General features: G+C 48.0%; 1 protein-coding gene across 1 annotated transcript in view; it reads left to right on the plus strand.

Annotated features, from left to right (window-relative positions):
- Nucleotides 1-677: 677 nt before the first annotated feature.
- The window catches only part of LOC126545049 (cytochrome P450 3A41-like), an 87228-nt gene continuing 62262 nt past the window's right edge, over nt 678-25643 (plus strand). The window contains exon 1 of the mRNA XM_072287213.1: nt 678-899. The gene's annotated coding sequence lies outside the window, so the exon portion shown is untranslated. The remainder of the gene's footprint in view (nt 900-25643) is intronic.

Genomic DNA, 25643 nt, shown 5'->3' on the forward strand with positions numbered 1-25643 from the left:
CATAACTAGCCCTATTAATTCTTCTCTCAAATATAGGGTAATAATATTCAAATAGGAACTCTGGTAACTACATTGCAGTGGTTAGTTGTACATTTTTACTGCCAGGGCTGCACGTGTATGTGTAAATTAAACTCAGCAACGACTCGTGCGAAACGAACGCCACGCAAAGAAGTATAACAATTTGGGTATATCCAATTTCATTAAAAAAAAGTCGGCGAAGGGGAACCAAGCAGCCTCGTTAGCGTGTTGAGCTCCACTGGATGCAATCAACGAGAAGAAAGGAAACCGACGGCCTGATTTTTATTACTTATATCTTAGGAAGCCAACAAACACACACCAAGGACAACATACGGGAAATTACTTGTACTTATTAAATGAAAAAAAGAAATGATAAATTAATGAAAATTTCAGTGCATGAATAGGTGAGGCACGAACCCACATCTGCGCTTTACACGTGCGATGCTCTTACCACTTGAGCTACCGCGGCTCCATTTTCCCATGCACTTTCTGGCGTATATATGTTTTTCTGCTAGAAAAAAACCTGGGAGTTCTGCCAGGGACACAACTCACGGCCTTGAGAGCGGATCTGGAACATCCTTTCAGGCACAGTTTTTGAGTCACCAGTTGTGGCAACTAGAGCATGTGTTGATTGCTTCCTACTTTCTCTGCAGTTATCTGGATGCAGCTGTCCTCAAAGCACGTGTGCGCCGCATCAACTATCAAGTCCGGCGGCCATAGCAGTAGGTACGACTGTGACACTAGTATCCCGAAAAGGTCGCCTGCTAGCTTGACGTTACCAACGAGGACTTAAAAGGACGCTACCTTGACACCCACATCATTTTTGAGGCAGCGGTTGCGACAACTAGAGCCGTGGCGATTGCTTCCTACTTGCTCTGCAGGTTGGTGTATTTTCTACACGCAATTGTGCATTCCTTTTTGCCGCGACTGCTGCCTCCCAGAACGTGTTTTTTTTTTTTTGTGCGTGTATTTGCTACCTTTGCTCACCATGCCGTCTAACGCAGAGCTGGCGAAAAGATTTAATTACTTAAGTCGTTGCTTCGCCCTAGTCTTGATGCTTTCGCTAATGATGTAACAGCTAAAATGAAGGAGGAGTTAGCTCGGGAATGCCTTGGGGAGCATACGACCTTAGGTGAAAGTGCGCAATTTCTGTGCGACAGTTTTGACTCTATTAAGGTGAAACAAGATGAATTGACAGTGGCTAACACGGAACTGGTTGCGCATACTAAGGCACCAACCAGAAGAGTTACGAAGCTCCCGCAGTATTTGCGGCTGAGTAATGTTGTAATTAAGAGCGTACCAGTCACTCAGGGCGAGGACTGTGTGGTCATTGTGAAGTGGGTAGGTGGAGCTATTAAGTGTCCTTACACGACCGGTGGCTTTGATACAATTCATCGCGTTTCAACTAAATAAGACGAAAAGTAAATCGTCGCGCAGTTTTGCTGCCGGGACAAGAAAAACTTTGTCCATGAAGCGGCTAAGGCTTGCTCGAGCACTTCTGATGTTGGATTCTCCGGCAGCTCTGAGAGGCATTTATGTGCGTGATCATATTTCTCCCGAGAGCAAAAGATTGTTTGCCAAGGCGCTTACACTGAAAAAAGAGCACAACTGGCAATTTCTGTGGACAGACAATTGCGATATCAAGGCTCGCAAATCTAGTGACAGCAGGGCTCATCGTATTATCAATGAAAGTGACCTAGGCATCTTTACTCAGCCACTAGGCTTTTTCTTCTTTTTACTTTATATGGCTAGCCGATTAGTCCATCCGTCCGTCCGTCTATCGGTCACCAGTACGCCAAAAACAACTCCCGCGCAGCCCCACGCACATGCGCGAAAAAAGAAGAAGGATAGGCGTACGATTAGCCAACATCACCTAGATAGCACAAGGCCTGTTTACTTGTATCCATGCCGTCGCGCTACTTGGCACGAAAGTTTCATTGACAAGGCTGGCGTGATGAAAGCGGCGACGTCAAAATCACTGTTGACTCTACTCGGGAGCATCCTGTTAGGATTGGGGTGCTCAATCCCACCGTTCGTAACCAGTTGTCAAGATTGGAGTCGGGAATGAATTAGGTGGCAGCTGGCCCATGCCGTCGTCCAACTTATCCACGCTGAGCACGTTGCTGAAGGGAAGGACTGCTTCTCCTCGAGAACGAGGAATATGGATTTATTTACAGTATCTACATAAGGACGTTGCAGTTCATCAGCCTAGCATGACTGCGAGAGAAAGTACACTGAGCAGCCGCACAACAGCGGTTTATAAAAACTCGGTCCTCCCTCGATCCCAAGGTGAGGGAAACGTTCGACCAGGCACCGTATACGAGGGCGTACACACACACCTCTTTGCGCGAGGTTCACGGTCCCCAACTGATGTCAGACGGCCTTCGCAGAACTCGGAGCTGACGTCAGGAACGGCACATCCGATTCCCCGAGCGGACCCCCGCAGCGCGGCCGCCGGTTGTCCATTGTCTTGCGTCTTGAACGGCGCGTGGGAAGGGGCCTCCGGAGACGTTCCCTCGGCAACTCCACCGCTTATAGCAGATCAGGTCGGCGGTGGCGGGTTCAGTAACCATAGTTGGTCCACCAATCGCGTTTAGTCACAACGGCGCCGAGGCTAGAGCGCAACGGTGGCTTTCCAAGAAAAGTTGACGCCGCTGTCGCAACTGGCTGGCAAAACTTGCACCTCAGCGGGCCGTTCTTAACAGCGAAAGTTGACGCCGCTCTCTCAACTGGCTGGCAAAACTTGCACCTCAGCGGGCCGTTCTTAACAATCCCCATTACATCCAATGGCAGTCGGGCCGGGTAACATGATATCATGGGTCAGAATGAAAGGGCCTTGTGGTATCTAGGTGGTGTTGGATTAGCTGCGCCAGTAGTGACATCATTGCTCTCCATCGCAGCCGAGCGGCGCGCTGCATTTTTTCTGCGGCTCCGAAACGGATAGGCCACGGCTCATACCAAGTCCTTCGGAACAGGCCGCTTTCAATCACAGGCACAAGAACAGGCTCGTGCAGCGAAGCGCAAGCAGCAACTGCGTACTGAGAATCCGGAAGCCTACCAAGCCGTCATTTAATGAACCATCGGGATTAAACTGATAAACAACTGTTCCACACGTTTCAGATTCGCTGGTTATCCATCTGTATACGTAGTGCTTGGACAGTGATATTTTTTTTGTTCCGAACACTTTCTTTACTTCTATCCTTTCATCATAGCCCTGCTAACTTCTGATGAGGCGAAGCACATGCTAGCTGACAGTAACCATTCCCTCGCTAATTTCAAAGCAGGAAGCCTACGCAAAAATTCAGATAAGATCAATAACTTTATAAGTCGTTCACTTGCTCATTTCTTCTCAATCGTTTGCATCTACAAAACTTGGCTCTGCACGTAAGACGGGATCATTTTCTGCCTGCTATCCTACGAAGTTGAATACTGCCACCATTCATCAGGTAGCTATGGTGGCTCAGCAATATTTATCGCCTCACATCTACCCTACACTCGCCGACAAGATCTTTATTTTGACGTAATACATTGTGAATCTGTGTGGATTGAATTAGATTATTCCTTTCTTTACAGCGAAGCTGTATATGGCTAGGTTCTGATGAAAAATGTGGCCTTGGTTAGGAGCCGTGTAGAATGAAAAAAATATGTAGGCGTCCAACTGTTTCCGCGTGATGTTTTTAGTGTTTGCGCTCGCTCTGAATGTTATCTTATCGACCACGTTGTGACGCATGACCTTCATGGCCATTTAAGAAACGTGGGATGGCGGTGCTCCTTCACTTTCATTGGAGGGTCGAAAAGTATAATGAACCGTCATAGCGTACCCACCAATCGTCGACCATAAAGTCGACCTAGCGCGCCCCGATGGCAAATGGATTGTATCCTTCCTGTTGGAACGGTTTAGAATTGAGGCCTAACGGACGTCCACGTGCCGATCACGCGTCACCGGTCGTGCATAGATTTAACCTTCGGCAAGAACAATGTCTTGCATAGCAGTACAACCAATGGTGCTGTACCACAGCGACCACGAAGATATGGTGACTGTGGTAACGAATGAGACAAAATGAAGACGATAAGAACCAGGAAGTTACGTGCAGTGCTGGGGATACATGTATCTTAGATACTATCTTAGATACTCGTTGGGTATCTTGTAACTGTATCACGATACGTCTGGCAAGATCTATCATCGCCAGACTTGCATCAGTATCTGTATTTCCGATGCATTAAAGATTGTACCGTGTATCTTAAGATACAAGATGCTGCTATAGCAACAACACCCTGCGAAATTATAAACGTTGTCTGACCTTCGTTTCTCAAGCTGATACTGCTGTCACTAAGTCACCTGAATAGAACTAAAGGCAGCCACATTCTGTTATCTTTGCGTCAGAGCCCTCCAGCGAGGTCTGCGCATTCCTATTGGTGGAGCAGAGCCATGTGGTGACGCTCGCGCCGTCTTCACAAAAACATGCGCGAACGTCTGCGCACAGCCGATCTTTTGTTTTCTTGCTTTTTTCGCTTTTAGTTGCCTTCATGCAATGATCACCAATGCGTGCGGCCCGAATATGTCGCGAACGAACGCTTTAGGCCAGCAGATAAGTAGAATATGAAAGTTCATTGCAGTTTTATGTGCTCTCTGTATATAAGATGCGTCGCAAAAAAATGTCGCTAAATGCGCCGCTGCTGCTGTATACAGACAAGGTAAAACTCCATAGCGGTACAACTATGGCCTTACTCTCTTGAACAATGGTAGCCCCACCTTTCTTCGAGGCGTGACATACGGCAGCTGCCTCGACCTGCTTTCGCCTCCAACTCTCTCGCCAGATGTGTGAAGTGGTTTCCAGATATTGAGACACACGGGAGTGATCACATTCCCACCTATCTGAACATCAAAGGCTTGTCGTCTAGATCTGGCCCACGGAATACCATTCGGACGATTCAATGGGCCAACTTCAAATCTGATATGGAAGATGCCTGCCGCGAGGGCCTACCATCTGGGTTAGAGCAAACAAATAAAAATACGGTGCAAAACGCCACTCGCATGCTGACGATCTCTTACACGCGAAACGACTTCGACATAGAATTAGAGCGACTTCGAGCACTTCGCCGCCGGGCGAAACGCCGATATCGGCGCACAAAATCAATCCATGACCTTAGGGCAGCCAGGAGGATGCAAAAGAAGATTCAGCGTCGAATGCATAGATTAGCGTCGGAACGTTGGGCAACGTTTTGCCAGACACTCGACCCCGCAAGCCACTGTCTCACATCTGGAAAACGGTGCAAGCTCTGCGTTGCCTTTCGGAACAGCGTTTTCCATTCAAGGCGCTCGCGCTTTTCCAAGGGCGGCAAGACATCGATGTCGCAGAAGACTTTTGTGCGCGGATGGCAGACCAAGCGACACGTCCAGATCCTCCAGCCCGAGATGACGTCCCCCATTCCCGTGATTGCCGCATGGACCTTCCTTTTAGAATGGAGGAGCTCGAGGCGGCACTAGCTCTCTGCAGGCGCTCATCATCTCCGGGTCCAGATGGTATATCATACCGAGCCTTGTGCTATCTCGGAGAATCCGCACGGACAGCATTGTTGAGTCTGTACAACACCTCATGGCAGGAGGGAAATGTTCCTGACGAATGGAAAGTGAGCCGCCTGGTGCCAATCTTGAAGCAGGGCAAATCCTCGCTAGAGCTCACCTCTTACCGCCCAGTAGCGTTCGCCAGCTGTGTAGGAAAGATAATGGAACAGATGACCCTTGGCCGCCTGGAATGGTACCTTGAACGCTACAAGATTTATCCGAATTCCATGGCTGGTTTCGGACGTGACCGCTCTTCCATCGACAATGTAGTTTATCTCGTTTCATATGTCCAGCACGAAAGGTCCCGTAAGCGTTTATCTGCAGCTTTATTCTTAGATGTGAAAGGGGCATACGATAACGTATTACATGAGGCCATTCTCGACGCTCTTGCGACGGTTGGCCTACGTGGTCAAGTCTTTTTGTGGATTGCGAGTTACCTATCTGCAAGATCATTCTATGTGTTAACTGACGATGACCCAACGACGCGACGCTATACCAGCAGGGGCGTTCCTCAAGGCGGTGCTCTCAGCCCGACGCTATTCAACCTCGCTCTTATTGGACTTGCTGAATACTTGCCAACTACCACCAAAATTTCAATAGACGCAGACGACATCTGTGTCTGGACTTCGGCAGTCACACGTCCTCAGATACGTGCACGGCTTCAAAGAGCGGCTACATTGACAGCGAGCTACTTGTGTGAGCAAGGTCACAGCATATCACCAGAAAAATGCGCCCTAGGGGCATTTGCTCGCAAGCCAATGACGCCTTATGTCATCTCGATCAATGGGCGGACCATTTCCTACGTCAGAACCCACACATTTCTTCGCGTAATTATCGACCGAGACCTCTGTTGGAGCCCGCACGTGGCCTACATGAAAGGGCGCCTGAGAGCAACCTCCCAGTTGTTTAAATACTTTACAGAAAAGACGTGGGGGATGTTCGTAGATGCAATGCTGAGACTCTACAGAGCTCTCTTTCTCGGTTTTTTAAGATATAGTCTACCTGTACTGAACAACACCTCCAAGACAAATATTTGTGTTCTGCAGGCAGCACAAGCTCAAGCACTCAGAGTTTGTCTTGGTTTGCCCAGATGCACGTCAATAGAAGCAACTATTGCGATTGCTCGGGACCATCCAATGCAAACTCACATCACGGTGGAAGCCCTGAGAACGCACGTCAGACATTTTGCACGTGCCCCCTATCACCACCTTGCAACACTAACTTCAGACAGGCACCAATCATCATTCTCTAAAACTATCGTCAAGTACAACGACAAACTTCCCTCAGGCTTCACCGCTGCATCTAAACCATCGATACCCCTTTGGTGTCTTGTCAGCCCCATAGTCCATCTCAGCGTACCAGGAATCGGGAAAAAGTCTGAGCTGCCGTCGCCGGTGCTCAGACAACTGTCTCTGCTTCTTCTGCACGAGAGGTACACGGACAGTGCACATATTTATACTGATGGTTCCACAAACATCCAGTGTTCGTCCGGTGCTGTGGTCGTCCCAGCAAGAGGTATTACCATCAGCTTTAGGACTGACCACCCAACGACATCGACATCTGCGGAACTAGCTGCTCTTCGCGCTGCACTTTGTTTCGTCAATCGGGAACCACCTCGACAGTGGTCAATTTTCAGTGACTCAAAGGCAGCCCGACAATCTGTGCTATCAGCTCTGCGTCGCGAGCCATTCGAACAGCTCGTGCTCGATATTAGATGCCTACTCCATACATCACATGAGAAAGGACATCACGTGACGTTTCAGTGGCTACCAAGTCACTGCGGCGCCATAGGAAATTAAGACGCCTATAAAGCCACTCGGACAGCTCTTGAAGACACAGGAAGAAGCCATACCACTTTCACCATCCGACGCAACCAGCAGACTTCGAGTGCTTGCACGGGAGATCACGCTCTCTCTATGGTGCACACCAAGCAGCCAGACCAACCGGAGCAATCGTCAACACGACCTGCCCTCATTGATGCATCTCTGTATGCCAACTGGACTCCGCCGAAGTGAGGCGACTCTGCTTTATCGCTTATGGCTAGGGGCGGCCTTCACGATATCTTACTCGTTTCGCATTGGAATGGCTGACAACGCTCTCTGCAATGCCTGTCTTTGCGAGGAGACGCTGGAACACATTCTGTGCGACTGTCCTGAATATAATGTTCAGAGACAGTCCCTGGCGTCCGTTGTAGCGCACCTTGACTGTAGACCATTGTCAGTTGCAACTATTTTCACATATCTCCGACAGAAGACATCGCAGCTGAAGGCGACGAAGGGACTACTTCGGTTTATGAAGGAGACAGGCTTGGACAAGCGGCTGTGACAGTGATGTGACGTACCGCGCAAGAGTGACAGACTAACTAACTATGTGTGTGCCATGTTATGTGCTCCCTATCTCTTCTCCCCATCTTTCATTCCCCCATCCCGCTCCCACGTGTAGGGCAGCAAACCGGTTAAGCTAAACTGGTTAACCTCCCTGCCTTCCTTCTCCACTTTTTCCTTCCTTCCTTGCATAGCGGTATTTGCTCCGTCTGCTGAGGCTTCCTATTGACGTTCTTGTAATTAGATGGCAATCCGCTAGATGGTCGGCAAGCAGAGCAACGACTCCCATCGGCTACAAAAGCCGCGAGCAATATAAAGGTCTTTCATGTTAAGCGCCTAAAGGAACCCAATAATCTGTATTTCAAAATGTTTGTCCTTTTTGGTCAAACTAATATTTTCATTCCGAAACAGACTAACACATATTTCATTCAAATGAAACAAGGTTGATAGCAGTTAAGGAAATTTCCAAGGAAACATTCGTGTGCATGCGCTTTTCCTGCTACATTACGTAGACCTATAGTAAGAAATTAGCAAACTTATCGAAGTATCTTAAGGTACAAATAGAAAGTATCATATCGGATACAATAATAGTGGTAGTATACATCTATCTGTATCTCAAATATATGTTGCCCGAATATCTTGCATCGTGTCTCGACATAATTGCGAAGTATCTTTTCCCAGCCTTGGCTGCGCCTATGTGTCATTATTTAATCAATATAGCAATAACCACATAAATCAATATATTTATCAACACAGTCATCTCAATACAGCTTCGCGAGTTATCCTGCTTCACAGAGTGGAAGGGCACTAATTTTTTATGGATAATAGCAACGTTATGCTAAGGTGCATTCACCGCTCTACTTCCTCGAACTTGAGGAATTTCAATTCTAGCCTGGATACTATTTTGCACAAGTCTACGTCTGCTAAGCAAGCATATGCCATAAGCTGGAGACACCAACATTAAATTGCTTAATATTGAAAATACAGTGTACACAGATAATTATGATTGTTTCAGTCACTATGTTTTTCAATATCTCGTCGCCCACTAGATTTCACCGTTCTGCTTGTTTTTCATTGCTGGATCACGCAATTTTTAATTTGTCGCCTTCTCCCTACGCTGGAGTAATTGAAGTTAACATTGGTGATGGTTATCCCATATTTCTTCATTCAACCTGGTGAACCCCTTTAGAACTCTCACTCATGTGACTTCTATATTTGACTAGGAATCATTATTTAATTCCATCACTACAACTGAGTGGTCTAGCGTGACACCGTTGTGCGATGGAGATCAGGCCTGCAACATGTCTTCTTCACTTTTTTCTCAAAGCCGTGGACCAGTGTACAGCAACAATAGGATGTTAAAAAAATACAAATATCTCCAGAATCAGTGGTTATCGCAGAGATTGCTAAAAAATACGAGGAAGAAAGATAACCTTTACAGAAAAATTAAAAAGCAACCATTTAACACTGCATTACTTCGCTCTATGAAAAATACTTAACTCTCTTTCCTGTTTGCTAAAATATGCTAAGAAAAAACATTACGAAAATCAATTATCTAACGACTCAAGAAGTTCTAAGGCGCAATGGCAGCGCTTGAACGATTTCTTAAATCGATCACCACAAGGTTCACCTTTGCAGACAATTATATATAATGGCATAACACATGACAGCCCTGAGGGTGTTAATGCTTTTACCGACTACTTTCTTAGAAATTTTCAGTGAATAACCCAGCACTTCGCATTGTAACCTAATTCTTTCTAACCACTCCTGTTTCTTTTTCCCGTGACCGCTGTTGATGTGTCTACAGCAATAAAACACCTTAGAGGCTAGCCCACATATAGATAAAATTTTAGCATGGCACTTAAAACTTGTAGTCGATGTCATTTGTGAATCACTTTGTCTAATTATGAATGGTGCTTTCGAGGATGACGTTCTCCCTAATTCTCTAAATGTAGCTAAAGTTCTTCCGACATATAAAAAGCGCAATAGATGGTCAGTTCACAACTATCTGCATTCGTTCTTCCCTTAGTAAAATTATTGAAAATTCTTCATAATTCACCTAAACAAATACCCGGAAAATTCTAATTTACTGAAGTCATGCGAATTTGATTTTCTAGCGGGAAATTACACGAACCTTGCCGTGCTTTTTCTAACTATATCAAACGCTCTATTGATTCAGGATACGTAGCCGGCTCGGTATTTCTGTTTATTTTTTGTACTTAAGGAAACCACTTGTCATCATTAATCATCTGGTCTTGTCTAACAAATACGAAGCATGCGGTATTTTAGGTCCAGCCCTCAAGTTCTTGAAAAGTGACTTGCTGAGCAGAAAGCACACATGGTAAATTTCAGACTCTTTTCCGCTACTAAGACCGTTAACGAATAAGTGCTTCAAGGCTCATTACTTGCTCAATTAGCATTATTTTACAACAATGATCGTGTTGACAGTTTACACATGGCTCACTGCGTTCTATATGCCGACGATGCGACTATTTCCTTTGCTGATGCATTTATTAAGGCTGTCACTACCAAATTAAAGGCTGGTCCTTTTTAACGTGTCCAAGTGGTGCCATGAAAATTATTTACTTATTAATGGAAACAAGTCCAAATTTCTGGTTTTTAAATAACCTCAGCCTAAGTTAACCGGATGACCAGGCATGGATGACCAGGCATACTAACCTTAAGTTCTCTAACCATATTACTCACATTACAGAGATCACAGCATTCGGCATTCGTGCATTGCTTAAAGAATGCTCACATTTTTCTCATCAGATGCTTCTTCGTCTTTACTTCGCTTCCATTCGTAGTTATATCAGTTATGCCATCGTGTCATGGGGAAAAAGTTATCTGTATCATCTTTCATCCCTTCGGCATTTGCAAAATCGCGTATTCGGATTATTTTTCACTGTCCACGTGACCGCAGCACCTCTGCTCTTCTGCGCTGCAACAATATGTTAACTATATATATGAATAACTTGTTTTGGTTTAGACTAACTTTGTTGTTGTATGAACAAATAACAAATCAGCTTAAATTTCTATCTGTTTCATTGATTGAGCTTTTACTAAATACCAACTGTACCACGTTTGCCTCTAACAATAACGTTTTGCTACCTGAGGTTTCTACTATTTATGGTAATCATCGTCATCCTTCTCTGCGCTCAGATTGTGGAATCATTTACCCCTGTCTCCAAAATCGAGATTCTTTAATTTCATTGAAGAATTCATTAAAATATTGTTCGTTAAGTTTTTGATGTTCGTGCTTGTTTAGTTGTAATAGATTTGTGTTTCTATGTAGTGTTTACTTCCCGATTTCCCCGTTTTTTTTTTTCTTTCGTGGTTTTTTTTTTCTATTCCGTTATGCGTACTGTTATTTCTTGATATATCTGTTCCATTGTTCGTACTGCAGCTAATCCTAGTATTATTTTTCTGTAATCTTCACGATGGGATCCACGTCTCTATATTTTATATGCTGCAATTAATCTCCGATGTAATAATAACGAAATGATTTGATTTGATAAGATTTGTGTCTATGTTGGCTTCATGTGATATAACTGGTTGCAATTGTAATTCAGTGAGTCAAACGAGCAGGACGCCCGTGATGGTGTAAGTTTGCATTTATTTTATCTTTTACAGCAAAAGCTGCCTATGACTAACTTTCCGCATCTTTTTCGGCGTCCGGCAACAGAAACGGACATAGCGATTTCTAACAAACCCATGGCTTTCAGTGTTTGCTTTGTGTGTGACCGCATACGGGTGCTGTGCGGTGGCGCAGATGTCAAAATGCAGAACAGATCAGAACACTCGCCATGAAAAATAACATGACGTCAAGGTTATCGCCGTATATAAGCAGGAGAGGTATTGACGCTAAAGACAGCTGCGTTATCGATGGGTCGGACACGTATAGTTGTACACCTGAATAACAACATGCGTACGAGGAGTGCCCGAGGGAACAGCAACGAGAATGTAAACGGCGCTTGCGCGAAACGACCACCACCGAAGAACGTTCCCGCGACGCGGAACGAAAACGAGAATCGCGATCTCCGGCAACCATTACACTCTGTGAAGATGGAACGGCAGCGAAAGCACTTTGTTCATTTGAGAGCTTCGACTGTCGTCAGCTTTCGCTGACATTTCACCTTCAGAGTGGCAGGAATGTCATTTTTTATTGATACTGTCAATCCCATCAGGGATCATAACAAGGGCATGTACATAGTTATTTCACAAGATAATGATAGCAATTAGCACAAGATTTAGATTACACACAATACATAGGCAATTAGCAAAGAGAATCAATATGGTAGGCAGAAATAATAGAGTAATACATCTTGATACCGTTACGAAAAACATGAGGTAATCAAAATGTAGACAATTTGGAAAGGTAAACAAAATGACAGGCATTAATTGTAGCATAATACAGGGCAGTAAATAAAGAGTTAATGAAACAGACTGACAATTAGCAATGATGGTAGGTAGTTTTACAAATAATACAATACTTCAGAATAAACAAGAGGAAAAGGGGCAAACAATTAGCATAAATAAATAATGGTACTCAGTAATCACAAATTTATAAATGTTGTTAAAGTTTGGTTTACACATGAGGTAATAATCTATAAGATACGCTTCAGGTATCAGTAAGTTAACTGGGACTATGTATACAATGAAATGAAATAAAATAGAATGGCACAGAAATAAATGGTAACACAGGTAGGTCATGACTGAAGCAGATAATTCGTTTTCGACTAATGTTAAGAAAGCAGATAAAGTTCTGCTGTTTGTGATAGTAGGGTCCAGCTTGTTTCATTCAAGCGTCATTAAAGGAAAAAGCGAATGCTTATGGCTTTCCGTATGAACTGGGTGTTGGTTTAATGATGGTGAGTGGGTCGTGTGGTCTAGTGGGTCGTGTTTGCGTTATAGTTAAGTATTTGGAGATGTCTATTTTTGATTCGGTATGAAGAAGTTGATACATCAATTTCATCGTGGAAACTTGGCTCGGTTTGGCAAGTTGAGGATACCGGCTTGTTTTAGTAATTGTGTGGGTAAGTCTGTTAGCCTATATTTATTTCGAATACATCTTGGTGTCTTCCTTTGGACTGCTTCTAGTTTGTTAATCAGTTCTTTGGGAAAAAGAAATAAAAGAACGTTAGCATATTCTAGTAGTGATCACACAAATGTGTTTGTCACGCGTACGTCAGGGCCTGGTAGGTTCCCTTGGGCAGGCAGAATGAACACATGAACGCAAGGTGCGATGCCACGACAATATTCATTGAATGAGGAATTTAAATTGCACACATATTAAAATACAACACTTATTGTACACAGAATGCGCCCTCCCTAACTGGGCTTTGTGTTCACACCCCCAGTGTTAAGCTAAGTCTATGGGGCGATCGTTTATACGCTAGTGTCAGGGAACTTACAGTAACAATTATGTCCTGCCGTGGAGGTATGCGCCACTCGGTCTGTGGTCTGTCGTCGGAACCCGGTCGTAATCAGACGACTCTGGTGTCCGGCGTCACCCGTGACAGCGGGAGTCGTGCCGGCTCGCGCTACTGGTGCGCACCGGCCCAGCTGCGGTCCGTGGACGAGAGGTGACTGGCTGCAGCCAGCCTTCGCGCGTCCACGTTCAGCTAGCCATCTTTTTGTATTTATTTTACGAGGCGGGGGACCGGCTCGAGCCAGGAGCCGGCGCAACGCCTGTCAGGGGATGCACCGACTCATCGGGAGCTGGCCCTGAACCGCTTTCCTCCGCTACCTGGCTGGAGGCTGTCTTGCGTTTGAGCTGCGGGGAGTCGTAGCGAGTGGTGTTTTAAATTTGGGTGCTGACCTAGGGCTACCGAATCAGTGACCTGGGCCACAATTTCGGGAAGTGCTTGCGTTAAGGCCGCCGTAATCATGCCCTGGAAGAATCTCACGGAATGCCGACGTGATTTGATTCGGGAGGACTGCCTCTCGCTGCCTCCGTTGCTCGGTTTTGCGCTCCAGGGCCTCAAGGCGGCCGATGTGACCGGCAGTGGAAACTGGTCTAACTACCGTGTCCGTGGTCGGCCGCGAGACGCTAGCGGGCAAGATGTTACAGATGATACGATGTTAAAATTTTACGTCCTCTAGCTCGGCTTCAAGCATTGGCTCGGATGGCCCGGCCTGCTTGGTCTCTAATTAATCAATTTTGCGCGCTACAACTTGGTTCTGGTGCCTGAGCTGCTGTAGGGCGCTTTTGGTAGGGGAGGGAAGGGGGAGGGCCTGGAGACTGCCCCACTTAAACTGCTCACCTGTGGCTGAATGGGTTGGAAGGGCGGGAAATCCTTGGCCTTGAGACCGGGGGCCTCGCCTGGGTCCCGAAGTTTACATTTATCGGTGGCCCAGTTTGGGCCTTCTTGGGCTCCGGCTTGGCGGCTCTAGATTGAGGCCAGCTTTGGGCGCAGGAGCCTGCTTCGGCCCCGTCACTTTCTTCAGCTTGGATCCGGGTAGGGAAGCCGACTAGATGGGTTTCCGGAACCGCCCGGCATAGCTGGGAGCTCCGGTTGGGTGGCCGCCTCCGCAGATGAGGCAGCTCGGAGTACACTTGTGTTCTGCCGGTCCATCAAGATTGGCAGCAGAAACCTGGACCCTGCTGCTTCCGTAGCGCCCGGCCTGCAGTCGCGGGCAGGCATTGGCGCGATGGCCCACTTTGCAACAGCGGTGGCATGCAGGCACCGCCTTCTTGTACAGGCGAACAGCGAGCCGTTCGTGGCTGTAAACACCGTCCGTGGCACCTTGGTCCCCGCTAAGGTGATCCCATAACCGGGGTTCCTTCCAGCTTCCGCACAGACAATACAATTGCTTCCGCACTGAGTTTGCGTTTCACGGATTTGGAGGTTTCATCCTGGGAGACAGTTACGACACCCCGACAGAACTCACCGGAGAGTTTGGGGTGTCCCCGGAACGGTAGTTGGCGGCCCCCGAGCGGAAAAATAACATCCCGGAGTAGCTTCTCCGCGACGTCCACTGATTTGAGCACGCACTAGCACGTATTGGTCCCAGACGGTCAATACAAGGTCGACCCAAATAGGTCACGAAGCTTCGGGCGAAAAGCAGTTCAGTACAAATTGTCACCGACATTAGCAAGGGCGGCTATGGGAGCAGCGATTGAAGCGCGACTAAGTTTGGAGTGAACAAACATTGGGAAAGAAAAAAAGTGTTTTTTTTCATTCAAGATATACACAGTTATATTCACTCAACGAAAATAAAATTCCTGGTCAATTTTATATTTACGTGACGAGTGAAGAAAATACAAGTTTATTTCATTTTATTATTTCTTTTTCAGTGCCCATTGTTACAAGGGGGGGTTGACGCCGTGCAATGCAGCTCTTGAAATGCGCAGAAAGGCGCGCTCGTTAAGTTCGCCTTTTGAAATACGCCCCCTCACGCGTTGTGCTGTTTTGCATATCGACGTTTGTCTGAATTTGGTGACGCGGGTAGCTTCATCGCTTCTTGACCTGTATAGTCAAGAGTAGTGAGTTGCGACCGCCAGATAACTGTTCAGTTGTTTTCGTGTGACTGCGCTGCCCGACGGGCTTGGCATCTGACGGTAGGATCAGCACTCTACACCTAAAGCTTTCGTCGGCCTCTAAAGAAAGTATGTTCCGTGCATCGGTGCGATTTCCACAACCGTACGGCTGGCCTTTTCCTGCATGGCTTTCCGCGCTGAATGCTCGAAACGCCAATCAAAGCGAATGGCGGGGCATTTGAATGTATAGCTCCAAAGGCAAGCCACCAAAACAAATTTCGCACATGCGAAAACCAAATGACGGCACTTCTGTTTTTACCGGATATGGCGGCACATTGTTTTTTCTTCCGCCAGAAGTGTTCCCTCCTCATACAGATGGCGCAAGCGGCATGAACCAACGATGAACTGCCATGTTTTGAACGTATGGGCTCCTATGGAAGCTTCGCTACCAGGTATATTTACGTTGGGCAATACCGCAAGTCCAGCACTTGCGTCGTCCCCGAGGATGCAGTGGATTGCAGCACCAGCTTGTCCAAGACCAAAAGTTATATTGAAGTTGACGGTCTTTTGTGGTATCGGCATCACGATGATGTTGTCTTTTTCGATTCGCAGCGTTTTCTGCGGACGCCGCCGCAGTTGCTTGGCCCGCTTCGGGGCCAGACGCAGCTTGATCCCGCCCTGCATATGCCCAGAGTGAGCCGCCGCTTGTTATGTGCCAAAACAAAAAGAAAAACAACTCAGAAAACGACCAGATAAACACGCTTCGCGAGAAACTTCTGCCCTCGCTGACCAGACCTTAGGAAACCAGGAGTTACCGTGCCCATGCTTTATTTTTCGACTGGTATGTTACCTCAAGAATATGCGTTTGGGTATTACTTCATAACCGCTATTCATATATATTTTATTGGTTTTAAACCCCTTACTGCATATTCGTAGGAATCGGTCTGCCTCCATTTATTTCATTTGTTGTTCAGCTTCTGCGACAATAATTCATCGGGGTGGCACCCATGCCGATGTCGCTCGAGGCCGCCGTGATGTTCTTCCTTCCGCGGAAGGCGCGGATCATATCCTGAAGGTATTCTTCCTCGGTTGGTAGAGGTGCCCCGGTTTGATCCGTATCCATGTGTACGATCCTTAGGGACTCCGAGTCGTATCCGGTGACTTGATTTCTAACCGGTATAGCCGGGGAATCCCCGACCGAGGGCAGCGCGGGCCTCGCCGCCGTTAGGCTTAGCTCCGCGGCGGCGTGGCGAAAGCTTGAAATTGCTGAAAAAAATGGTCGAAAGTTGACTCATCTTGACAAACTGTGAGAACTTTGAGGATTTCAGAGCTTGGAAAAAGCGGTCACACCTCTATCTCTACCTGCAGTCGGTCGGTGACATGTCGGCCATCCTTGCCCTGCAGGAGCCCGCTAAATTCTCAAGATGCAGCACCTTCCGGATCCCTCTGGACGTGCACGCTGGTGAATAAGGCTTACAACGCGGTTCAGGTCGACCTAGACTTGAGCACTGAGCAAGAATACACAATGGTCCGGGTACTGCCTCTGAGACGCCACGACCCGTCAATACATATCCTTAACATATACTGCATGCCCCCCGCATAAGCCGCACGTAACTTTCAGTGAATCTTCCTTCGCGCGATCAAATTGGCAGATCCTAGGAGACTTCAGTGCTCCCAGCCTTCACTGTGGCTATCACTTTGAGATGGCCAGATGGCGTAAGCTGGCGGAGCTCATCTCCACCCTTCGCCTCACGTTGTTCACGGCCCTGGCGTACTGAACCCATGTGGGGAACTCGGCAACCCGTGATTTCTGTCCGGAGCGTGCCCTCGTAAAAAATGATAGGGATGCTGCCTGGGACAACTTGAGTGATTATGTAGGCAGCGATCACTGCCTTCTCAGGGTTGCACCCCTGGCAAAGGCAACGCGTGAAAGATCCGCTCAAACCAACCTGACCGATTGACATAAATTGTGCGAGAGAGGAGCGCGAAAGAGGAGCCCGGTTGTTGCACGACGCGTTTCTCAACGTTCGAACGCACCGGCGCGCCATGCATTTCGATGTTCTCGCGCAGGTTTCGCGGTGGTGCTGCTGGATGTTGCCAAGTTTTTTTAACGAATCACGAAAGGGACGTCCCGCTGCAGTACACGCGTCATACACAACTCGTATCGACGCTGGCAATTCCGTTTAGTCGTTATCTTGATTTAATCCTGACGCATTGCCGTCAGCAGTCATCGTGAGATGGGTTCTGCTGCATTTTTTGTTTTGTTTTAGCACACTACAGTTCGGTAGAAAACAATGTCGGCGCTCTGCGCGCCTATAAGGGTAGTAAAGATGGTACTGCTTAAAAGTACCCTTTGCTGCCTACCTCAGTGGGCGTCTACGGGCGATGGCGTTTCTGGCACATTCCTGGTGCTTTTATGAAGCCGACTCTCGACAACAGCCACCGCTTCGTAGTGCCGCAGCAGCTCGCGCCATTTGCGCGACTGCTCACTATCGAACATGTGCGTGGAGGCATGCGCGACATGCCACCGCAGCTGCAACGACCCATTTTCGCCCCGTACGTACTCGCCGTCGTGTGGCATGCGTAGGCGTTCTATAGAGCTCTTTATCTCGGGAATCCACCCTCCGTCCTTCTAAAACGCGTGACACGATGCGTTCTATATAGGTATACATGGTGTCCTTAGGCGGCATACAGGATAATTCCTTTTTGCCATGCGTGAAAACTGAGATTTATGATTATGACTAGATGTATAGTAAGTACTGAAGCACTATTAAAAGTTCTTAAGGTTAATAAAAGACTAATAAGAATTATTCCCACGAGATTATTTAAGCCTAAATATGACTGTAAGACAAATCAAGGGTAAGGAAGCCTAATAGAGGTTAATTCGTTAAAGAACCATTTAATTCATTCCCTATTCGCTAGACAAATTATTATAAATTAATTCTTTATACGAGATATAAATTTTATAATTTATACGAGATATATAATTAATTATTTAATCAAGAGTAATTACGTAAATAATTAAGAACTTCTATTGTTTACCTTTAGATAGATGAACTCTAATGCCGATTAACTGCGGGTAAGAGGACTTAAGCCTAATTAAGAATAGTTATGATTGCAGTACTTAAGCCCAGTCAAATTAGTAATGGTAACAACAATTATTTCATATTGGATTACATTACGGATTTTTAAGTATTACGTTAGTTTCGCCCAATAGCAATAACTCCTACTAAATAGGTTCGCCAGTGAGGTAATTGCAACAGGTCGTTGCAATACTTGCAGCACACGGCGTCATCCTTGACACATTACCCGCCGTGGTTGCGCAGTGGCTATGGTGTTGGGCTGCTGAGCACGAGGTCGCGGGATCGAATCCTGGCCACGGCGGCCGCATTTCGATGGGGGCGAAATGCGAAAACACCCGTGTACTTAGATTTAGGTGCACGTTAAAGATACCCGGGTGGTCTAAATTTCCGGAGTCCTCCACTACGGCGTGCCTCATAATCAGAATGTGGTTTTGGCACGTAAAACACCATATATTAATTAATTATCCTTGACACAGTGAGCCACGGTGTGCGTAACTCGGCCACTAAGTCAATCATTCGTTGCATGAGTGCAAGATGAAAGACTATAAAGAATGTTCACGCATTATCTGACAAGTATCACTAGGGGGCTTCTGCGGTAATCACTTGTGTTGTTTTTCTTGCTTCCGTCTTCACTAGTTCTCGTTGTTTTCTGATAGCCAATTCAATTCCAAATATAAATTCCGTCAACTGACAATAAAACATCAGTTGGTCGTGCGAGCTTGTCGTTGTCATTTGTCCAGGCACTGTTAACTTTCGCGCTTTAAATTAAAGATTATGGTTATTTGTATACACGTTTTACCTTCGTGGGACGACCGATTCCACTGAAAGAGTTAGCAACGACTTCTTTATTTATCTTTACTTAACATGGATAAGCTATGGGAACAGCTCCAGGTCGAGTGAAATGCCCTCGTCTGTTTCCAATGCAGAATAGTGGCACGGGGACGAGACACGGCCTCTGAACATCTGTACCTTGCCTTGCCCTTCCCCGAAGGATGCACATGCGTAGACAAATAGGGTTCAGCCCCGTTTTCTTGAGATTTCTTCGAGGTGCAATAAATTCGAGTTGTCTGCTTTGACCCAAAAACGAAGAACCACCATATATATATATATATATATATGTACTGAACGGCAAAGAAGGGGGTTTAGCGAGGTGCCCGATTTTGGTTAATCATATCATAAGAATCCAACAAACAAAGACACCAAGAACAACATAGGGGAAATTAGATGTACTTACTAATTGAATTAAAGAAATGATAAATTAATGGCAATTAAAGTGGTTGAAAAACAATTTGCCGCAGGCGGGGAACGATCCCAAGTCTTCGCATTACGCGTGCGATACTCTTACCAATGGAGGTACCGCGACTTCGTTTTGCCATTCGCTTTCTTGGGTATTGGTGTGTTTACTACTATAAAAAAACCTTGGGAGTGTTAGTCAGCGCCACCACTCATAAACCTTGGCGGCAGATGTGGAACATCCTTTCTGCCGCAGGCGTCACGAGTACGTGATCTTTTTTTCTTTCGTGAAGGCAACTGGTCGATAAACCCACACCTGCTACCCGACGGCATCAATTTTGCCGGATTCGAGAACTTCGTTATGCAATGAACGAGAAAATAGGGGGTTGACCAAGGGGCCCGATTTTTATTATTCATATCATAAGAAGCCAACAAAGAGACACCAAGGACAACATAGGGGAAATACATGTACTTGCTAAGTGAATTAAAGAAATTATAAGTGAAGGGAAATGAATGTGGATAAAAAAAAAAACAACCTGCCGCAGGTGGGGAACGGTCCTACTTCTTCGCATTACGCGTGCGTGTGATACTCTTACCAATGAAGATACCGCGACGTCGTCTTGCCATACGTTTTCTTGGGTATTTATGTTTTTAGTACTAGAACTAACCTTGGGAGTGCTAGCCAGCGCCACCCCTCACCAATCTTGGCGGCGGATGGGGAACATCCTTTATGCCGCAGGCGTTAGCACCAGTAGATTGCAATCACTGTGCATTTTTCTTTTCAACAACAGTAGGAAGCTCAAAGCGAGGATTTGGTAACGGCTGCAATGTGCATTACACTCTCTTTTTATTCTTCTGTAAATTTCCTTGTCGTGATCAGGGTGCCCTGCGAGTTATTGACCAAGATAAACTAAACGTACTCCTCCTCAGACTGTAGAGGCTGACTGGCGATCATAAGTTTTTGTTTTCCTGCCGGGCTATTGAACATTACCTTTGTCTTCTGCATATTATTATTCAACCCTACTCTTACACTTTCTCGGTTAAGTTCCTTTATGACTTGTTGGAATTCATACCCAGTGTTGCTGAATAGTCATCTGCAAACCGAAGGTTGTTGAGATATTCACCGTTGATCCTTACTCGTAACCCTTCCCAGTCTAATAGCTTGAATACTCTTTGACAAGTTATTTTCTACTTTTCCTGTGGAGAAGCAAGGTAGCTGTGGAATCTTTGTAGATATTTCTCAAGATATTGACACGTGTACTTATCTTTATCGGGCGACCACGCTTCGCCGCCTAACAAATGCTATCACACAGCGCGGGACGCGCCTGCATGTATCCGAAGTTTCTGGAAAGTTATCGATGCTTCTATCCGCGCTCTATTGTCGCCGAACCTTGTGTTATCTGATTTCATCGCCTGACGCGAATGGTGTAGAACTCTGTGGAAGGCACGCGGGTCCCAACGATTAGTCTGGAACATTCGATGACTGCTCTATAAAAGCCGACGCGCTTGACCCGCTGATCAGATTTCCGACGATCGCCGACTGTGTTCGCCGCTTTCGTTGTGCTATAAGTGTAGCCTGTTTTGCGGGCACAAGTTCGCCCAATAAAAGTTAGTTTTCTCGTTCACAGTATCCCATCGTGGGAGGCCTAGGCCCAGCCGACAGAACTGCTGGTGTTCATTAAAGTTTACTCTCTCTCTCTCTCGTTCACAGTATTGCTATTGTGTTCTTCTACGTCACCACCACGTGACATCTGGTGGAGGTGCTTGTGCGTTCATGTACAGAACGCCCCCGCAAAGCCGCGATCCAAGCCCGAAACCCGAGGACAAAACCAACGTCGCCCAAGACCAGCGTGCTAGCCGCCGACTGCAAGGACTGCCCCCAGAGCACGGACTTCTACCTGAGACGAACAGGAAGATTACCACCAAGTCCACCCCAATGGCAGCCCCAGCATCCCCCGTCGTGCTGCAGCAGCCCAGGGAGCCCCCCACGTTCCGCGGTTCAACATTCGAGGACCCGGAAACCTGGCTCGAGACGTACGAGAGGGTCGCTGCATTTAACAGCTGGAACAGCGACGACAAACTGCGACATGTCTTCTTCGCATTGGAAGACGCTGCCAGGACGTGGTACGAGAACAGAGAAGCCACCTTAACGACCTGGGACCTTTTCCGAAGCGGCTTCCTGCAGACATTCACAAGCGTCGTACGCCGAGAACGAGCCCAAGCACTCCTAGAAACCCGAGTGCAGCTGCCTAACGAGACCACCGCGATTTTTACAGAAGAAATGAGCCGCCTATTCCGCCACGCCGACCCGGAAATGTCCGAGGAAAAGAAAGTCCGGCTACTAATGCGTGGTGTAAAGGAGGAACTTTTCGCCGGTATGGTACGAAGCCCACCGAAGACCGTCGACGAGTTTCTTCGCGAGGCCACTAGCATCGAGAAGACACTCGAGATGCGAAACCGGCAATTCGACCGCCGCACGAACGCGACAAACTACGCCGGAGTTCAGTCACTGGCCACCGACGACCTACGCGAGACTATCCGAGCTGTCGTGCGGGAGGAGCTACAAAAGCTGTTCCCACCATCACAGCCTCAAGTGGCTTCCATTGCCGACGCCGTGCGTGAGGAACTCCAACAACTTGGAGTAGCCCCTGAATCGCCGCAGCCTGAGCCGCAAGCGATGACCTACGCCGCCGTCGCACGCCGTCAAGGTCCCCCTCCGCGACCGCGCCAGGGCCCTGTCAGGCCGCAATTCCGTCGTCCGCCGCCGCCGCCACCCGCACGACCACCCGTCGCCCAGCGCAGCTACCCGAGGAAGACAGACGTTTGGCGCGCTCCTGACCACCGCCCGCTCTGCTACCACTGCGGGGAAGCCGGCCATGTGTACCGCCGATGCCCATACCGGGAGATGGGACTGCGAGGTTTCGCCGTTAACGCGCCGCGGCCACAGATTGGCGAACGACCTCGCGATATCGCCGACTACCTCGCCACCACTCAGTGGAGCCCTCGACGAGCTTCCCGTTCGCCGTCACCAGGCCGCTACCTGTCGCCGCAGCGCCGACCATACACTGGCCCAGCCCGCGGCCGGTCCGTCAGCCCATATCCGGAAAACTAAAAGCAGCAACCGATGGAGGTGCGGTTGCTGTTCGTCGAACTGACGAAGATCCTCCGCCGCCGACGAAGACGACAAAGCAACCATCTCGACGAACTAATGACGACACCCCGCCGCCCCGACGAAGTCAGGAAGCCAAGACTACACCGACGAAAGACGACTTGACGACGCGACGTTCAAGCTTCAGTTCAACACGACGCAGCCGTGATCCGACGCCAAGACCCAACTGCAACGCCAGACAAAGAACCACCGACCTCGACGTGCTTCTCGACGGCCACGCAGTTACCGCCTTAGTGGACACAGGGGCTGATTACTCCGTCATGAGTGGACACATCGCCGCCCAGTTGAAGAAGGTTAAGACTGCATGGGAAGGCCCTCAAATTCGCACCGCTGGGGGACACCTCATCACGCCGACTGGAATCTGCACGGCAAGAATAACCATTCATGACCGGACTTACCCTGCCACTTTCGTTATCCTCCAACAGTGTTCACGAGACGTCATTCTCGGTATGGACTTCCTGAACCAACACAGCGCAATCATCGACCTGAAGTCACAGTCAATAACGCTGTCGGAAGATAAAGCGATACCGCCGGAGTGCCCTCGTAGTCACCACGCCTTGAGTGTGCTCGAAGATCAAGTGAGCATCCCGCCTCGCTCCAGCATTGTTATTTTGGTCAGCACCGAAACACCCGCTGACGTAGAAGGCGTCATCGAAGGCGACCAACGTCTACTGCTAGACCGTGAAATTTGCGTCGCAAGAGGGATCGCTCGACTGCACGGAGGAAACACAAAGGTGTTGCTGACAAACTTCAGCCAGGAGTTCAAGCACATCAACAAGGGCACGACGATCGCATACATCGAGGAAATTCAGGAAACCAGCGATGCGTTTGTCCTCTCGGATTCTGTCGCATCTACCCCGACGACCGTAGTTCCCGAGCCAGACTTCGACATAAATCCAAGTCTCCCCGCGATTAAGCAGCAACAGCTCAGAAGTCTGCTTCGACGATACAAAGGCTGTTTTTCGACGTCATCGAGGATTCGACAAACACCAGTCGCAAAGCATCGCATAATAACCGAGGAGTGCGCTCGACCACTACGCCAGAGCCCTTACCGAGTTTCGACGCGGGAACGTGAAGCTATAAGAGAACAAGTCGACGAAATGCTGCGCGACGACATCATCCAGCCGTCGAAAAGCCCGTGGGCATCCCCTGTTGTCCTGGTAAAGAAAAAGGACGGAACCCTACGTTTCTGCGTCGACTATCGTCGTCTGAACAAGATCACGAAGAAGGACGTATACCCCCTCCCACGAATAGACGACGCATTGGATCGGCTCTGCAACGCTAAATACTTCTCGTCGATGGACCTCAAGTCTGGCTATTGGCAAATAGAAGTCGACGAAAGAGATCGCGAAAAGACCGCCTTCATCACCCCAGACGGCCTCTACGAGTTCAAGGTTATGCCATTTGGACTGTGCTCGGCGCCTGCAACGTTCCAGCGCGTGATGGACACGGTTTTAGCAGGATTGAAGTGGCAGACCTGTCTCGTTTACTTGGATGACGTCGTTGTCTTCGCCGGAAATTTCGACGATCACCTTAGGCGGCTTGCAACAGTACTCGAGGCCATCAAGTCATCAGGCCTCACTCTGAAGCCAGAAAAGTGCCGCTTCGCCTACGATGAGCTTCTGTTCCTAGGCCACGTCATCAGCAAGTCTGGAGTCCGCCCCGACCCGCAGAAGACAGCTGCCATCGCAAAGTTCCCGCAGCCCACCGACAAGAAGGCAGTGCGTAGATTTCTTGGCATGTGTGCCTACTACAGGCGATTTGTCAAGGACTTTTCACGCATTGCTGAGCCGCTGACACAGCTAACTAAATGTGACGTCGAGTTCAAGTGGGAAACGCCGCAGGCCGACGCATTTGAAGAACTCAAACGACGCATGCAGTCGCCGCCCGTACTTGCCCACTTCGACGAGCACGCCGATACCGAAATCCACACTGACGCCAGTAGCCTAGGCCTCGGTGCCGTCCTAGTCCAGAGAAAAGATGGACATGAACACGTGATAGCTTACGCTAGCCGGTCGTTGTCAAAAGCGGAAGGCAATTATTCCACAACGGAAAAGGAATGCCTCGCCATCGTTTGGGCTACAGCGAAATTTCGCCCCTACCTATATGGCAGGCCATTCAGAGTGGTTAGCGACCATCACGCGTTGTGTTGGCTAGCTAACTTAAAGGACCCTTCAGGACGGCTGGCGCGGTGGAGCCTGAGACTACAAGAATACGACATCACTGTAACATACAAGTCCGGACGAAAACACTCAGATGCCGATTGCCTATCACGCGCCCCCATTGAGCCGCCGCCGCAAGATAACGAGGATGACGACGCCTTCCTTGGAATAATAAGCGCGGAAGACTTCGCCGATCAACAACGAGGGGACCCGGAGCTAAAAGCCCTTGTCGAGTATTTGGAAGGGCACACCGACGTTGTCCCTAGGGCATTTAAGCGTGGATTATCTTCGTTCACGCTTCAAAACAACCTACTCGTGAAGAAAAACTTCTCACCAGTCCGCGCCAACTACCTTCTTGTTGTTCCGTCGGCGCTGCGTCCAGAAGTACTGCACGCCTTACACGACGATCCAACTGCTGGGCACCTCGGATTCTCCCGGACGCTGTCGAGGATACATGAAAGGTATTACTGGCCGCGTCTGACAGCCGACGTCGCCCGTTACGTCAAGACATGCCGAGACTGTCAACGACGCAAGACACCACCGACAAGGCCAGCAGGGTTACTACAGCCGATCGAACCTCCTCGTCGACCATTCGAGCAGATTGG

This window comes from Dermacentor andersoni, chromosome 3 (assembly GCF_023375885.2).
Source record: "Dermacentor andersoni chromosome 3, qqDerAnde1_hic_scaffold, whole genome shotgun sequence".
NCBI classification, from domain to species: Eukaryota; Metazoa; Arthropoda; class Arachnida; order Ixodida; family Ixodidae; genus Dermacentor; species Dermacentor andersoni.